A 19,209-nucleotide genomic window follows, 5' to 3' on the forward strand; every position below is an offset into this window, starting at 1 on the left:
ATCTGACTGGGAAACCCTGCAAGGCTGCCTGGCCCCCCTCCTTCTCCCCCCTCCCCAGATTCTCCCCTCCTCCTCCTCCCTCTCCTGATTACTAGCGCTGCTTATTTACTGGCCAAAATATGGCAGCTGCTTCCTTTCACCTTTCCCCATCTGCTCATCCTCCCCATTGAAAAACATACAATAATAATAAAAAAAATGATGTAACCCCTCTGCAGACTAAACCAAGGGAAGGGGGGGGGGGATGCAGAGTGGTCGGTGATGCTAAACAAGAAAAAAAACTCAATGCTTTTGCAACATTGTTTCTTTCTTTTTTTTCTGCAGAGGAAGGACTGATCTAAAACAAAAACAAGGGAGGGGGGAGCTGCAGAGAGCAAGATGGAGCCCGGGCATTGTGCACAGAGCTGGATGCGTACGGAAACAAGGGGGGGGGGGGGAGAAGGGGAGAGGGGTCTTCAATCATCAGCACATCAGAGGAAGGGGGGGGGGTGATGGGAAGCAGTCGGCATAGACAGCTTCCCCCCTCCCGGTGCTTGCTGCAGAAGCGATCTACAGGCACAGGGATGAATTAACAGTCAGCGCACGAGACCGCGCCCCCCTCCCCGCCGCGGAGGCAATGGTATCGTCCGCCTGCATTGATATGTGCCTGGCTCTTAAAGGCAACGCCCGGCTCTTCCTCCTGGCAAGGCATTTATGTGTCGGCAGACAGGCGGCTAAGCTGTTAAAGGGGAAGCTCCTGCTGGTGCTGCTGTACAGCCAGATTATATAAACAGTATATGTATATGTACATTATTATATTATCTGTTTTATTTATTTATATATATCTATTGCGCTTATGATACACAATGGACGCTATGCAGGATAGCAATATGTACAGTAGTGATGCAGCAAATGGTTTGCCAAACTTTTCGCAGCGAACAGGCCACGGGGAATGACCTCGGGGTCATTTACGCATTTATCACACTACGCAAACGCTTTCCTGGCAGCCACACGTCCTTGATTGGACGGCTGCAGCCAGGAGCGCTCTGCGCATGCCCGCAACGTCACGCAGAGCACTTCCGGCTGCAGACGCACGATCAAGGACACGCGGCCACCGGGAAAGAATCTGCGCAGTAATGCATAGTATGATGAATGCGGATATGACCCCGAGCCCATTCCCCATGGCCTGTCCACTGCGAACAGTTTGGGCCATCTCTAATGTACAGTCTACAGCCCTCTGTGTCCGTCCACATACGTTATTCGTATCCGTTGCAGCGTGCGTCCTGACAGCGGACTGCGAGGGAGGCCTGATTTCTGTTCTAATCTTTTTATGTTAATTTTAAAAAAAAAATCACTCATTAAAGGGGCCCAAGCTTGTAAAACCGAAAACGTCATGTAAAGAAATCTAAACATCTGTTTTAGTGATGCAATAATTGGCGGGTGCCAGGGTTAGCAACTAACCCGCTAACCCTTGAATCATTATACCTCTGAAACTCCGCCCCTCAGCTGCCTGAAGTGTTTCTGAGGCTCTGTGGACGGAAACAGGAAAAAAGGGCACAGGCAGCTAGTGGACAAAATGGGCGCCGTCATTCACTCCCATAATAAATATCGTTTAATGGGCGCCGAACAGGAAAAAAGGGCGCTGGAGAATAATAACGTTTTACAAGCGGCGCCCGGAGATTTTTAATGTTTTATAACTGCTTGTGATGATTTACGTTTAGAAAATGCACCCGTGACGAATAACGTTTATAAAAATACTAAACATATTTATCCTATTTAACTAAAACATTATTAAAATTGTATCCCTTACAGTTTGTAAAACATTATTATTCACAAAATAAAGCGATCAGTACGTAACATAAATTGTAATATATTTTATCCTTTACTGTTTGTAAAACATTATTCTCCACACAATAAAGCGATCACTAAGGGGGATCTTAGGTTTAGGCACCACCAGGGGGGTCTTAGGTTTAGGTGCCACCAGGGGGGTCTTAGGTTTAGGCACCACCAGGGGGGTCTTAGGTTTAGGCACCACCAGGGGGGTCTAGGGGTTAGGGGTAGGTACAGGGAGGGTTCTGTGTGAGAGTAGAGTTAGGTATAGTTTTAGTAAAATTTTAGTAATACTAATGTTTTACAACACTTATTACAAACGTAGTTATATTTATATCATCGTTATAAATAATATTTTCAGATTTTATTATAAGAAGAAACCAAAATGAAGGTTATTCACAATAATATACAATTATAACGATTAAACATATATTATTGTTTTTTTAAGAAACGTAATTATAAGTTTCACTTTTGAAACAGGGAAGATTAACGTTTTCACAATTGCCGATTTCATACACATTATTTAATAATTTATAAATTTGTAAAACATTATTTGTAAACGAAATACAGCACAATATTTTTATAAACGTTATTAATGCTTATCGTTTACACCCGCGCCCTTTTTTCCCAACGCCCTTTTTTGACGTACGCCTGTGGACACCCTTACCTGCGTTGCCGCGGTCCCCCTCCAGCTCAGCAATCACCTATTAGACCACAGCTGCCGAGTTGGGGGCAGGGTGCGGCAATAAAGGTGGGAGTGGCCACAGAGCTTCGGCAACACTTCGAGCAAGAAGTGGGACAGTGGTTTTGCTGATGATGGATGGAGTTTCAGAGGTATAAGATTTTCTTACCGATTCTTGCATCACCGATTCTTGCATCACTACAACAGTACAATGTAACAGTACAGTACAATGTAAATACATTACTCTATATATTTTCTATTTTACAAGCTTGGTGCCCTTTAAAGCAGCAGGGACAGCCATACTATCCCAGGAAAAAGAACACATATATAAATAGATAAATACGTGTTATAATTACATGAGGAATGTGTTGTACTGTCCACTTTTTTATTTCGAAGAATAGTATATAGTAAATAAAGAGAAAACTGTATCAGGCATTTTCTATCTTTACTGCCTCTGACTGAAGCCAATCCTTGTGTCATTTCCTCCCTTACTTTTTTTTTTCTCCTGTCTGAAATGGTGTATGCATTGCCAGCCCTCCTCCACACTAAGTTCTGTACTAAAAACTGCACTGTCATGTAAAACTTGCTTTGTAAACATGAGGAAAGCATAGATCGTATTTCAGCAGCTTCTGCAGAGGAGTGAGATGTATATCCCTTATCAGCCTTGTGGTCACACTAAACTGCCCTCAGCCAATCAGTGAGGAGCAGGAATGTGGGAGGGAGGGGAGATAACAAGCTACCCTCTTCCCAGCAATGTACTAGAATGGAGCTAGGCTGACTGAGATAAGATTCATCACAGCCAAAACATTTATGATTATATTGGAATGCTTGCACGGCAAAGTCAGGCTGTAGCCTGCATAATAAACAGAGATCAGTGGGTAAATGGAATTTGATCTTGTGGCTGATAATCAGGCATTAAAGCATATGTGAGGCAAACTTCATACTTACCTAAGAAGATGGAGGCCTCTGGATCCTGTAGAGGCTTCCCACACTGTCCTCCGTTGCCACTTGCACAGAGGCGTAGCTAGGGTTTTCAGCACCCAGGACAAAGACAGTTTTTGCACCCCTCAACACCTGGACAAAATGTGCATGGCCACACATCAGAATGTGGACGTGGTCATCGGAGGAGTCAAATGTACAAATGCTGTTTAGATAGCCAGATGTACCACATTCCCCCTAAATATAATAATATGTGCCCCGCTTCCCCCCATTTAGATAGCCAAATGTGCCCCCTTCCCTTGTTCAGATAGCCAGATGTGCCCCACTTTAAATAGCCAAATGTGCCCCCCTTTAGATAGCCAGATGTCCCCCCTTTAGATAGCCAGATGTGCCCCCCTATAGATAGCTAGCTGTGCCCCTCCTATAGATAGCCAGATGTACCCCCTATAGATAGCCAGATGTGCCCCCCTATAGATAGCCAGCTGTGCCCCTCCTATAGATAGCCAGATGTGCCCCCTATAGATAGCCAGATGTGCCCCCTATAGATAGCCAGCTGTGCCCCTCCTATAGATAGCCAGATGTGCCCCCTATAGATAGCCAGATGTGCCCCCCTATAGATAGCTAGCTGTGCCCCCCTATAGATAGCCAGATGTGCCCCCCTATAGATAGCCAGATGTGCCCCCCCTATAGATAGCCAGATGTGCCCCCTATAGATAGCCTGGTGTGCCCCCCCTATAGATAGCCAGCTGTGCCCCCCTATAGATAGCTAGCTGTGCCCCCCTATAGATAGCCAGGTGTGCCCCCCTATAGATAGCCAGCTGTGCCCCCCTATAGATAGCTAGCTGTGCCCCCCTATAGATAGCCAGATGTGCCCCCTATAGATAGCCAGATGTGCCCCCCTACAGATAGCCAGATGTGCCCCCCTACAGATAGCCAGATGTGCCCCCCTATAGATAGCCAGATGTGCCCCCCTACAGATAGCCAGATGTGCCCCCCTATAGATAGCCAGATGTGCCCCCCTATAGATAGCCAGATGTGCCCCCCTATAGATAGCCAGATGTGCCCCCTATAGATAGAAAAGAAATGATGTGCAATCTTGCGCTAATCACACCAGGCTTGGCTGGGTATGTATTGCAGACACTAGCAGCTCCTTGATCCTGGCTGAAGGAATGGCAGAAAACTGAAAAACATACAAAAAAGGAGCGCTCCGTAGTGCATTAACGTTATTTATTCCTCAGATGCGCAAAAAATTAAAAACTTACAAGAAACAATAAGATATAGGCATATCATGGGCAACAGCCCAGTCAGACAATCATGGGTGGCAACCTGTTCCTCCTCTGTGGCCTGCAGTGGATGGATGTCCCAGCTGGTGACGGACACTGGTGCTTTCCACGCCTTTGTCAAGTGTGTCAACAAGTGGATGCCAATATAGCCACAATGCTATAGTACACAGCCCACGCAGCCGTAATTTGGGGTTCTAGTGACTGCCGGACCCCGGATTACTTCTCCATCCGACTTGCTACGACTTAGATGGGGAATATTAATTAAAGGGACTCTAAAGTGAAAATAAACTTATGATATGTATGTGTAGTACTGCTAGGAAAGAAAACATTGGCAGCACAGATATGAGTCTAATTTTGTTTCCAGTACAGGAAGAGTTAAGAAACCGCAGTTCTCTATGCAAAAGAGCTTCTCTGAGTTCTGCAACTTTATAAAGTAGTGGACAGCACTGTCTTTTGAAGCACTTATCGCAACTGTCTCTCATTGTTTCTTCTTTGTTTATGTTTTTTTCTGCAAAGAATTGTTCAAAGGGTCACTGGCCTGCTCTGTGAAATCATTTAAAATGCTGAGTGTATTGTGGAAACTGCAATTATTAGAGAATGATGCAATGTTATAAAAAAAAAGCTATCTACCTGAAAATAAAAATATGAGACTATTTTCTTTGCTGCTAATGTTCTATTTATTATCTGTATTACACACCCAAATCATTATATCATGAGGTTTTTTTTTTCGCTTCAGTGTCACTTTAACTCCGCCCAGAATTTCAGTGGCAGAAGGGAGAGCTGTCATTTGGCAAAGTGACCGGGCAGCGAATACAAATGTACGCCCTGTGGAATGGTCCTTGTGAGAATATCTGTTTGAGGTCGAAGGTTGTAGTCCTTTATATAGTCATGTAGTCCTGTCTATAGCATACATCTACAGAAATTGTTAGTTACACTGTATATCTCTGAAAAAGTGACCATGATGTATTGTGATATTTTACTTGCTTGTCCATTTGTGATTTTATACTTGATGTATTAAAGCATGGTGGCGTAGTGGTTAGCGCTCTTGCCTTGCAGCGCTGGGTCCCCGGTTTGAATGCCAGCTAGGTCAACATCAGTAAGGTGTTTGTATGTTCTCCCTGTGTCTGCGTTGGTTTCCTCTGTGCACTCCGGTTTCCTCCCACACCCCAAAAACATACAGATAAGTAAATTGGCTTCCCCCTAAATTGGCCCTAGACTATAATACATGCACTACACGATATATACATAGACATATGACTATAGTAGGGACTAGATTGTGAGCCCCTCTGAGGGACAGTTAGTGACAAGACAATTATTATTATTATTTAGTATTTATATAGCGCCGACATCTTATGCAGCGCTGTACAGTATATATATTGTCTTGTCACTAACTGTCCCTCAAAGGAGCTCACAATCTAATTCCTACCATTGTCATATGTCTATATTAAAGGGACACTGTAGGGGGGGTCGGGGGAAAATGAGTTGAACTTACCCGGGGCTTCTAATGGTCCCCCGCAGGCATCCTGTGCCCGAGCAGCCACTCACCGATGCTCCGGCCCCGCCTCCGGTTCACTTCTGGAATTTCAGACTTTAAAGTCTGAAAACCACTGCGCCTGCGTTGCCGTGTCCTCACTCCCGCTGATGTCACCAGGAATGTATAGCACAAGCCCAGTATGGTCTATGCATGCGCCGTGCACTCCTGGTGACATCGGGGAAGCGAGGACACGGCAGCGCAGACAGAGTGGTTTTCAGACTTTAAAGTCTGAAATTCCGGAAGTGAACCGGAGGCGGCGCCGGAGCATTGGTGAGTAGAGTTGGGCCGAACGGTTCGCCTGCGAACGGTTCCATGCGAACTTCAGTGGTTCGCGTTCGCGTCCCGCAGGCGAACTTTTGCAGAAGTTCGGTTCGCCCCATAATGCACCATGAGGGTCAACTTTGACCCTCTACATCACAGTCAGCAGGCCCAGTGTAGCCAATTAGGCTACACTAGCCCCTGGAGCCACTCCCCCCTTAATAAAAGGCAGGCAGCGGCGGCCATTACGCTCACTCGTGTGCCTGCGTTAGTGAGAGCAGGGCGAGCTGTTGCAGACTGTCTCTCATAGGGAAAGATTAGTTAGGCTTAGCTTGTTCCTGGCTGCATACCTGTTCTGTTCAGTGAGGCCACCATACCTGTTCTGTTCAGTGAGCCCACTGGATACCTGCATACCTGTTCAGTGAACCTGCCACTGCATACCTGTTCTGTGAACCCACCACTGCATACCTGTACTGTGAACCCACCACTGCATACCTGTTCAGTAACCCTGCCACTGCATACCGGTTCTGTGAACCCACCACTGCATACCTGCACTGTGAACCCACCACTGCATACCTGTTCAGGGAACCCACCACTGCATACCTGTTCAGTGAACCCACCACTGCATACCTGTTCAGTGAACCCACCACTGCATACCTGTTCAGTGAACCTGCCACTGCATACCTGTTCTGTGAACCCACCACTGCATACCTGTTCTGTGAACCCACCACTGCATACCTGTTCAGTGAACCTGCCACTGCATACCTGTTCTGTGAACCCACCACTGCATCCCTGTACTGTGAACCCACCACTGCATACCTGTTCAGTGAACCCACCACTGCATACCTGTTCAGTGAACCCACCACTGCATACCTGTTCAGTGAACCCACCACTGCATACCTGTTCAGTGAACCTGCCACTGCATACCTGTTCTGTGAACCCACCACTGCATACCTGTTCTGTGAACCCACCACTGCATACCTGTTCAGTGAACCTGCCACTGCATACCTGTTCTGTGAACCCACCACTGCATACCTGTACTGTGAACCCACCACTGCATACCTGTTCAGTGAACCCACCACTGCATACCTGTTCAGTGAACCCACCACTGCATACATGTTCAGTGAACCCGCCACTGCATACCTGTTCTGTGAACCCACCACTGCATACCTGTTCAGTGAACCCACCACTGCATACCTGTTCAGTGAACCCACCACTGCATACCTGTTCAGTGAACCCACCACTGCATACCTGTTCAGTGAACCCACCACTGCATACCTGTTCTGTGAACCCACCACTGCATACCTGTTCAGTGAACCCACCACTGCATACCTGTTCAGTGAACCCACCACTGCATACCTGTTCAGTGAACCCACCACTGCATACCTGTTCAGTGAACCCACCACTGCATACCTGTTCTGTTCATCAGCCAGGCGACCATATGGGCTGTAAAGCCACCAAAACCTGCACTCTCGCCATGGTGCGCACCAGTCCAGCACGGCCGTCACTACACAAACAGCTGTTTGCGGTGAGTTACACGGTGAGTTTGGTGTGTCAGTGTGAAGCAGTACCTTAATTACACTACCTGATTGATGTATACACATGCAAGATGTTTTAAAGCACTTTAGGCCTGTCATTTAGCATTCAATGTGATTTCTGCCCTTAAAACGCTGCTTTGCGTCAAATCTAGATTTTTCCTGGGGACTTTTGGCATGTATCCCACTCCTCCACCTGGGGGTCCAGGTGTTAGACCCCTTGAAACATCTTTTCCATCACTTTTGTGGCCAGCATAATTTTTTTTTTTCAAAGTTCGCATCCCCATTGAAGTCTATTGCGGTTCGCGAACTTTTACGTGAACCGAACCTTACGCGGAAGTTCGCGAACCCGGTTCGCGAACCTAAAATCGGAGGTTCGGCCCCACTCTACTGGTGAGTGGCTGTGTGGGCACAGGATGCCTGCGGGGGACCATTAGAAGCCCCGGGTAAGTTCAACTCATTTTCCCCCGATCCCCCCCTACAGTGTCCCTTTAAGTAGTGTAAGTACTGTAGTCTAGGGCCAATTTAGGGGGGAGCCAATTAACTTATCTGTATGTTTTTGGGATGTGGGAGGAAACCAGAGTGCCCAGAGGAAACCCACGCAGACACGGGGAGAACATACAACCTCCTTGCAGATAGTGCCCTGGCTGGGATTTAAACCGGGGACCAAGTGCTGCAAGGCGACAGCGCTAACCGCTACGCCACCGTGCTGCCCTAGACAATATACTCTATACAGCGCTGCGCCATATAAATACTTAAATAAATAAAAATGTGTTATTACTTTACACTGAACGCACTGTGGGCCAGATTTGTCAAGAGTGTCTGAGACAAAATGTTAGTAGGTTTTTAGAAATCCATGCAGAACTGTCTCAGACATCCTAAGAAATCATTAGATAGTGTAGATTCCTTCTAAAACTGTTGTAAAATAGGAGGAGCTAGGAAGGTCTCTCAGACACAGTGGCATACCAATAGTAGGTGCAGAGGTAGCGATCGCATCGGGGCCCTTGGGCTAGAGGGGCCTGTGGGGCCCACCCTCAACCACAGTTTTAGTTCTTTATTGGGCCTGTGCTGATAATATTCACCTCTATAGATGCTTTGAATAGTGGTAATCATTAACCAGCTTGGCGTTCTATTAAGATCGCCAGGCTGGCGACCGGACGTTTTTTTTTAATTAAAAAAAAAATATTGCATGCAGCCAACTGAAAGTTGGCTGCATGAAAGCCCACTAGAGGGCGCTCCTAATGCGTACTTCTGATCGCCTCCGGCGATCAGAAGTAACAAGAAGGGCCGCGATGAGCAGCCCTTCTTGTTTTGCTTTCCTCGCCGCCATGGCGACGAGCGGAGTGACGTCATGGACGTCAGCCGACGTCCTGACGTCAGCCACCTCCGATCCAGCCCTTAGCGCTGGCCGGAACTGTTTGGTCCTGCTGTGCTGGGCTCGGGCGGCTGGGGGGATCCTCTTTCACCGCTGCACGCTGCGCATCGCCGCGCTGCTGCGGCGATCAGGAAGTACAAGCGGCTGGCAAAGTGCCGGCTGCGTGTGCTCCTTTTTATTTGAAGAGAATCGGCCCAGCAGGGCCTGAGCGGCAGCCTCTGGCGGTAATGGACAAGCTGAGCTCGTCCATACCGCCCAGCCGGTTAACAAATTGTTCCCCATCCCCTTCTTGCACCTCTGACACTTTGGTTGTCCTCTATTGGTTTTGATGAATTGTATCAATTGTTATGTATAGCATGCTTGAGGGGCCCCAAAGCAAAACTTGCATAGCTCCTTAGCTACGCCACTGCTCAGACAGTGCAGTGTGTGAGGGGAATTGCTGTTGCTGAGGTAACCAACATACCTGCTGTATTGATAGCAGCAGGCTCTTAGCAGGAATTTAGCAGGGGGGAGGAGCACATCACAAATCATGTCTAGCCTGCAGTTCTACATCTGTAGAACTGCTATCAAGCACTTCTTAATCTGCAGCAGTTTAGGGATGGATTTGCACTTTTCTTAACTGTAGTGCAGCTCTAGAAATTCATGCTAAACTGCCACTATTACCTAGGATTTGAGAAGGTTCTTATTATTATGCAGAACTGTTCCCCCTGCTGGTTAGAACAGATTAAGAAGAAAAAACTGTCGGTAATGCGTTGATAAATCTATCTCCCCCTGTAAACCCTCATTTGTGGTGCTTCTGAAGATATCTGATCTGAGTATAGTATTCAAAATCTGTTGATCTTCATGCTACATTGAAGTGGTAAAATTGGCTAGTGGTTGGTCAATGAAAATCGGATGTGTGTGCTAGGCTTTAACCACTTCCCAACTGAGGGGTTTTACCCCCTGACCACCAGAGCAATTTTCACCTTTCAGCGCTCCTTCCATTCATTCGTCTATAATTTTATCATTACTTATCGCAATGAAATGAACTATATCTTGTTTTTTTCGCCACCAATTAGGCTTTCTTTAGGTGGGACATTATGCCAAGAATAATTTTATTCTAAATGTGTTTTAATGGGAAAATAGGAAAAAATGTGGGAAAAAAATTATTATTTTTCAGTTTTCGGCCTTTATAGTTTTTAAATAATGCATGCTACTGTAATTAAAACCCATTAAATGTATATGCCTATTTATCCCGGTTATAAAACCGTTTAAATTATGTCCCTATCACAATGTTTGCCGCCAATATTTTAGTTGGAAATAAAGGTGCATTTTTTTCAGTTTTGCGTCCATCCCTAATTACAAGCCCATAGTTTATAAAGTAACAGTGTTATACCCTCTTGACATAAATATTTAAAAAGTTCAGTCCCTAAGGTAACTATTTATGTATTTTTTTTTAAATTGTAAATTTTTTATTTTTTTTTAATTACAAAAAAAAAAAAATTGGGGAGTGTGGGAGGTAAGGAGTTAATTTTTTGTGTAAAACAAGTTTATTTGTGTGTAAAAAATGGTTAGGGTGTAGTTTTACTATTTGGCCACAAGATGGCAACATTACCAATTTGTTTCATGTGACCTGCAAGCGTCCTTCCGGACGCTTGCAGGAAGTAGAAAGAGGCTGGGACTTTGTTATTTTTTCACAATGATCGCGCTGCTCAGCCGAGCGGCAGCAGATCATTGCGGGGCTTAGATCAACGAACGGGAATGGATTTTCCCGTTCGTTGATCTCTGGGTGAGCGGGCGGCGGCGTGTTTACTAGCGGCGGGCGGCGTGTTTACGAGCGGGAGCGCGGACAGCGGCGGGAGTGCGCAGAGTACGGATTTCTCCGTCCCTGGGGGTGAAAGGATGGAAAAAGGGGTGGAGAAATCCGTACGCGCGGGGGTAAAGTGGTTAAAGCAGAATTGAGGATTTGGAGGACTTTGGCTGTCCAGTTGCATGTTGAGGTCAATAGTGATGGCCATGCCTAGTAGAAGTCATGGAGAAGCATGTGATTTTTTTGATCAGCTGATAAATTTGCAAAGCTCTGATTTGCTGTTATCACATCCTGCTTTAGCACATGATCATGACTAGCAAATTACTTACCTATCTATCACCTGACCAAACTGATCTCATGCTTCTCTGTGAGTTAAAGGGTATGGTAGCAAAGGAGTCCGAGGACTTTCCAAAAAAGACAAAAGAAAGAGACAAGGTGCCAGATTTATCAAAGCATTACTGACTGTTTTTTCTTCTTAAACTTCTAACCAGCTGGGGAACTGTTCTGCATGATAATAAGAAAATTCTTAAATCCTACGTAATAGCGGCAGTTTGGGGTGGATTTCTAGAGCTGCACTACAGTTAAGAAAAGTGCAAATCCATCCCTAAACTGTTACTGATTAAGAAGTGCTTAATAGCAGTTCTACAGCTTGTGCAGCAGTGCAGGCTAAACATGATTTGTGAAGGGCTCCTCCTCCCTGCTGAATTTCTCAGTCAGAGTCTGCCAGTATCAATACAGTTGATGTATTGGTTACCTCATCAACAGCTATTTCCCTCACACACTGCACTGTCTGAGAGACCTTCCTAACCCCTCCTATTTTAGGCAGTTTAAGAAGGAATCTGCACCGAATTTAGTGATTTCTTAAGATGTCTGAGACCGTTCTGCACGGATTTCTAAAAACCTACCAATATTTTGTCTCAGACACTCTTGATAAATGTCTCCCATGAACACCAGAAGCCCCTGATAGTGTAGCACATCGATGGTATCGGACACTCAACGACACTCAATATGCAGAATATTCACAATAATAGCTTGCAAGACCAGCAACCACAGTGTAACGACTGGTGAGGAAAGTCCGTCCTCACTCGGGTCCTTAAGTTTTCGACAATGTAGGTCTCTCTCCCGGAAAAGAAAAAGGGGTGTAGGGCTCCAAGGAACCAACATACAAGGCAACACCCCGAGCAGAGGGGGCTGGTGTGGGATATTACTGGGAGGGGGGAGGTGCCCCAAGATGTGATGTATAGAAGGGATAATGTCAGCTGTATAAAATATAAATAAATAGGCTTACCTCTAAAAGAAGGGGGTTAGCTCAAATAAATTGATAACAATTTTAATAGAAATCAGACACTTAACCAGTATATCTACGCTCCTTAAACTTCAGTTCCCCACCCGTAGCGTAGATATACGCACCCCCCGCCGCTGCCGCCGCTGTCCGCACTCCCACTCGCATGTACGCTCGCTGCCGCGATCGTGCATGCTGCCGTCCGCTCGCCCGGAGATCAATGAACAGGAAAAACCATTCCCGTTCGTTGATCTCTACCCCCCAGCAATGATCGGCTGCTTCTATAAGAAGCAGCGTGATCATTGTGAAAAAAAAGTTTCCCAGCCTCCCTGAACATCCTGTAAGCGTACTTCCGACGCTTACAGGACGCTTTCACAAAAAGTAAAACTGCACCCGAAAACATTTTTCATATACAAATACATTACTTTACATTATAAATTAACTCATTAACTCCCACACTACCCAATTGTTACCAAATTATTTTTTTTGTAATAAAAAAAAAAAATAAAAAAAAAAATAGTTACCTTAGGGACTGAACTCTTTAAATATTTATGTCAAGAGGGTATAACACTGTGACTTTATAAACTATGGGCTTGTAGTTAGGGATGGACGCAAAACTGAAAAAATGCACCTTTATTTCCAAATAAATTATTGGCGCCAAACATTATGATAGGGACATAATTTAAACGGTGTAATAACCGGGACAAATGGGCAAATAAGTTTAAATACAGTAGCATGCATTATTTAAAAACTATAATGGCCGAAAACTGAAAAATAATGATTTTTTCCCCCCATTTTTCCTATTTTCCCATAAAACACATTTAGAATAAAATAATTCTTGGCATAATGTCCCACCTAAAGAAAGCCTAATTGGTGGCGGAAAAAACAAGATATAGTTCATTTCATTGTGATAAGTAATGATATAGTTATAGGCGAATGCATGTAAGGAGCGCTGAAAGGAGAAAATTGCTCAGATGCTGAAGGGGTAAAACCCCTCAGTGGTGAAGTGGTTAAATGATAACGTGTTTCGTGGATCGCAGTCCACTTCCTCAGATCACATAACAAAAAGTGTCTTAATACTAGTGTTTTACAGGCAGGGAGCACCTCTATTCTCTGTGAGTTCTCCTAGACATGACCATTACTATGACTGGTCAAGTGACTGCTAAGCTTAGGAACCCTGTAAGTCAGACTGAGGCTAGGGGCCCACTTCAGTGATTTCATCTGACGACGATCCCAAAAAGGGCTACACTGATTAAAGTGATTGGGGTTGAACCCACGCCTATTCTACAGCATTTTTGAAACGCGACTGCACTCCAATGCTAAAGATAGGAGCGCTGCAAAATCACTTTTTAAAAGTTATTTTGCAGCAACTTTTGGGCGATCCTCCTGTTTAAAGAGAACCTGTACTAAAAAAAGCCCTTGGGGGATACTTACCTCGGGAGGGGGAAGCCGCAGGGTCCCAATGAGGCTTCCCCGTCTTCTGTAGCTTCAGGAAATCCAGCACTGGCTCCCCTGAACCCCCCCTCCCCAACAAGCTTGACAAGGGTGCGCAAGTGCGGGCTGTATTTACCTCTCCGCGATCCTGCACAGGGGCACTATCGGCTCTTCATTTGGTTAAGGCAGAAATAGCCGAACCCGATCGTATCCGCTCTACTGCGCAGGCGCAAAGGACTCGCCCCTGCGCAGTAGAGTGGATCAAATACGGCTATTTCCGCCTTAACCCGAATGGAGAACAGCTAGTGCGCCTGCGCAGGATCGTGGTAGGTAAATATTTACCTCGCTGCGGTTCGGGGGGCTGCCGGGACACCAGAGGACGGGGGAAGCCTCGTTAGGATCCTGAGGCTTCCCCCTTCCGAGGTAAGTATCCCCCACAGGGGTTTCTTTTCATTACAGATTTTCTTTAAAGTTGTAAGTACCTCCCGGGTCTCCTGAGGTCCAGAATCTGGCACCACGACCCGCCCCCTTCCACAAGACGTCTTCAGTGTTTCTCTATTGGAAGGTGCAGGGCTACGCACGAGGGGCCAGCAGAAATGACTATCGGGAGACCCGGAAAGTATTTCAAACTTTATTTAGGTTAGAAAAGGAAAAAAAGCAAATCAGAAGCTGTCACAGGAGCCCTAGTGGCTGACCGCACTTAGCCTTCTAAACGGTGCCAGCGCACAGATCGTGCGAACTCTGGTCGCAGTCAATGCGCAGGAACCGTTAAGAATTAGCCGCAGACAACTCAGAAGGGAGCCTGTGAGACACGGGTAATTACAACGTCACCTACTGGTTCAGAGTAAACTGCCACCACCGCGGTTACCATGGGACCGTGGAGCCCACTAACTGACTGACTAGTCCTGCGAATAAAACGGTTAAACACACGGTATTCTGTCTAGCCAACAACAAACAAACAGTAGCGTATCTTCAGAGACCCGGGAGCAGTTCTGTGTGTGTGCTGATAAGCAGGGTAGCGGACAGTGAATGACTTGGAGAAAGTCGTTTATTCACGCAATATAAATAATTAATATATACAGACAATTATTAAAATCACATTTATTAAGACAGTAATAGCCAGTATAAAAAATAAAAGAAGGGAGAAAAATACTTAGTTCCTGGAAAGATGTCCTTTTTGTGGGAAAACAGAGTTCTGGGTTTCAATTTGAGTTCAGAGTTCAGACCAGGTGGATGCCAGCATATCCTCAAGCTGGCATCTGATGAGTTCAAGATGTTTCAGTGTGGAGGACACTGAGTTTGGGTCCTCTGCCATTCTTATGCCCCTGCTTCAGTAGGAGGGAGTGAGGGCGGGGAGCCATACACCCCCTTAGAAGATGAGATGAGCCCTCCCCTTGTCCTGGGGGCTAGAAATCATATCTACCCATATATGGGCTCTATCTCACAGAACCGTACAGGTCAGGGCAGATTTATTAACATTTTCAGGTCTGTCTCGATTTACCCAGCGCCCTGATACCAGACATGAGGGGTGGGACCCCTGTGGTATCATCAGGGCATTTTCAAACTGCCTAACTGGCAGTCCTTACCTCAGAATGTTCTGAAACTTCCTCAGAACCAGCACCGGGGCTCATGCTACACTTCCCCCACGTTTGGCGAAGCTGCCATCTCAGGAACCCCAGAAATATGACAGATCTGGGAAGTTATGGATTATGCTATGAGACTCAGGTTTATTCAGGATGTGTTCTAGCTGCTAACAGCGGACTTCCCTTTGATCTTTACCAGTGAGCAAGGTGTCAAGACCTCCGGGAGATTTGTAGCCTGCCTGGCTGCACCTAGGCATCCTGATCACCCCTTGGTTAATTAACATCTACATGAGATCAGCTAGGTGTCACCTTATACCTGATGGATGGGCCATCCGCACAGCTTGAAGCCAGGGACTCTCTGGGCCCAGGCTCATTAGCATATCAAAAGAGCCATCCAGCCTTTAGGATGGTGCTCTCTCTGCTAAGAAAAGGACTTCAGCTCCCCCTACACACTCAACCCAGATTGTATCGATTTGAGGCGCAATCGATGCAGGGAATCGAGTGCGATCGCTTTTTTCTTCACGGGCGGTTACAGGACGCGCCTGCGGCCCCGCAACCGTCCGTGACAGCCCTCCCTGGGGAGAAGGCAGATAGACATTCATCAGCAAGATGTGTGTCGTTGCCGCTAACCTGCGAGATCTGATCTAGTTCCCCGTTGGCGTTCTGGGGTCGGCTGCCCGCTGCGTGTCGGCCAACCTGGCTGACGGGTCTCGGGTTGCCGGTGCGGCGGGAAAACCTATTGGAGCCTGTGGCTCGGTTCCCCTGGACCGGGCGCGCTCTGCTACCCTCAGGGTTGACCCGACATGGACCATTCTGGACAGGGCGTTTGCGCCACTGCAGTCGGACGTGGTGTCTGCCGGGACTGCCGACAACGGGCAGTGGGTTGGTTAGGTCAACAGCCAGCCCACGCAGGGTTCCCCTGCTAAGTGGCTGTGGACCTAAGGGAACCCCGCGGGGATCCCTGGACCTTCCCAGCTCCTGACAGACGGCACATGCTCTGCAGTAGTTTGCTACATCCCTGTTCATCCGGGGCCAATAAAACAGTTTCCGAATACCGGCAAGTGTCTTGCGGACCCCTGAGTGCCCTGTCAGAGGATTACCATGTGCGGATTTCAGCACATGTCCCCTGAACGCACTCGGGACCACAAGCCATTTGGTATTCGCGTGGGATCTACCTGTAGGGGGCTGTACAGACTCACTGTACAGTCTCTCACCTTCCCAGTACACCTTGAAAGCAGCCCCGTCTGCGAGGGGCTCAGCGGCTTGCTGCCTGAGCACCTCCAGGCTTGGGTCACTTTGTAGTGCGGCTGAGAATACGGCGCTGTCAGTTTCAGCCAACTGGCTCATGTCACACGAGGGCAGCGGCTGAAAGGTCTCATCCCTGCGGTCAGAGGAGGGGGAGGAGGCCGGAACCCCCTCCACCTGTTCTGAGCTCGGGTTCTGAGCAGTGCAGCTGCGCGGTACTGCTAGCACAGGTACACTGTCAGAATGGCACAGACGGACATTACTCAAATCATCATTGCATGCAGTAATGACATTGACAGGTATAGACATTTTTTCATTACAGACAGGTTGTACAGTAAACTCAGGTACAGTTACAGCATCATCACAACAGACAGTCTGTACATCAAACTCAGGTGCCTTTGAAGCAGGCACTATTGAACCTGGTACCCTTGAACTGGGCACATTCAACCCACCTCCCCCTGGTGCTCCCCCAAGTGTATAAAGTACCTGGTGGTGGGTGGAGAGTCTGTCTCCTTCCGTGAGCGACAAGGCGGTCGTGGCAGGTTCATAGTAGGACACAAGCTTGCCCAAATCAGTCCCCAGCAACACAGGGACTGGGAGATCCTTCATAACCCCAACAACCCTTTCTTGGATTCCTCCCACTCCCCAATCCAGCTTCACTGTCGCGTGGGCTATGTGAAAAAGGGTGCCCTCTACTCCAGTAAGGGCAAGGGATCGGCTGGAGCTGATGCTCTCCTTTGGCACAAGATGTGAGTGAACTAACGTGATGTCAGCACCGGTGTCTCGAAATCCGGTGACAACTTTGCCGTTCACTCTAACAAGTTGCTGCTGGTCGGTTCGGTCGCGGATTTCCTTTCCGCGGGCAAACAGGACAAAATCTGATGATCCAGGCTGTGGTTCGCTGGTGGGCTGCCTCTGCTGTGATGCAGATGATCCAGGTGCTGGTGGTGTCTGTCTCCGCTCCGGACAGTCGAATTTCATGTGTCCGGGCTGGCGGCAGTAGTGACAGGTGACCTCTCCAGGCGCTGCAGGCCTGGGTGCAGCAGCTGCGCTGGGTGGCCTCTGTGGCGGACGGCTCACAGGGGCAGGAGGGTCTGCCGAGGTATTGGGCTGACCTCCTCTCCAGCTGGATGGGACAGTTCTGCGGGTGTCAGCCACCCGGGTAGTTGCAAAAGTCTCAGCAAGGTCTGCAGCGACAGTTGCTGAAGCCGGCCTGCGTTCTAGCACAAACTGGCGTACATCAGCAGGGCAAATGTTCAGAAATTGTTCCAGGACTATCAAGTCCTCCAGGACATCATAAGACCCTTTGGTGAGGCCTAGTGTCCACTGGCGGAGTGTGGTGAGCAAGCTGCTGGCCACATCTCGGTACGAATCAGAAGGCTTTTTCTGCCAGGCCCTGAACTTTTTCCGATAGGCTTCTGGCGTCAGCTGGTACTTAGTAATGATAGCGTCTTTTATAGCAGCATAATCATTATCCTTCTCCGCAGGCAATTCTGCGAAGGCATCAAGAAGCTTTGTAGCGCAGCAAAGGTGTCAGATGTCTGGCCCACTGGTCTTGGGACAGACGATACTGACGGCATGCTTTTTCAAAAGACCGCAAAAACAAGTCAATGTCTGTGTCTTTCTCAATATTAGCAAATTTAAATTTTGCACTTACGGGTGGTGCAGCTCCTTCAGCAGGGAGGCTGGGCGGTGAACTCCGGCTGGCCTGTTGCACTTTTGCCATGTTTAGCTCATGCTGTCGTTGGCGTTCCCGCTCAGCGGCATCCCTCTCCGCGTGGCGTTCTGCAGCAGCAGCAGCAGCGGCTTGCCGCTCCCGTTCCTCTCGTTTTTGCTCCGCCATGTACTGCAGGTACTTGTCCAGGTCAGTCTCCATCAGCTTTTGTAATGCCTGCTGCATTACCGGGTCAGCACCCCTGGACAGTCCAGTACTGGCCAGTTCCGGGCGAGTATTTTCAGAAACTTTGGGGTTGGGGTCCACACTGACATTCTCCTGCGTAACTGTTGATGCAGGGCCCTCCGGATGCACAACCTCTGTACGGTCAGGAGTCTCAGTCTCTGGTTCCCCTCGATTGTCAGATGGGCTGGTATCCACTTCAGCGGACACTCCCGGCTCCCGCAGTTGCTGGGTATCCCATTGAAACAATTCCGTTACCAGGTCCCCTTGTTTCTTGCGGCCGACATCAATGCCTCTCTCTTGGCAAAGATTTTGCAGGTCCGCCAGGCACATTTTCTTGTAGTTCCCGGACATTTCCACGCCAAATAAAATAAAACTTTTGGGGAGGGGTACTGGCTACACAGTCTCTCTGTATATATAAAAAAATATATTGCCTTCCAGCTACACCAACGAATTAGTTCGTCTCTTGATAGCGCTAGCGCTATCTTAGATACTTTCAGCACAACACAGGTCCCAACCGCTGCCTAACACTGTCACAGGAGCCCTAGTGGCTGACCGCACTTAGCC

At 47.6% G+C, this 19,209-nt stretch overlaps 1 protein-coding gene across 1 annotated transcript in view; it reads left to right on the forward strand.

Moving 5' to 3' along the window:
* ALDOA (aldolase, fructose-bisphosphate A) overlaps window positions 1-19,209 on the forward strand; it is a 445,177-nt gene that overhangs the window by 2,220 nt on the left and 423,748 nt on the right. The gene's annotated exons all lie outside the window — the stretch shown is intronic.

The sequence above is a fragment of the Hyperolius riggenbachi genome, chromosome 7 (genome assembly GCF_040937935.1).
Source record: "Hyperolius riggenbachi isolate aHypRig1 chromosome 7, aHypRig1.pri, whole genome shotgun sequence".
Lineage (NCBI taxonomy): Eukaryota > Metazoa > Chordata > Amphibia > Anura > Hyperoliidae > Hyperolius > Hyperolius riggenbachi.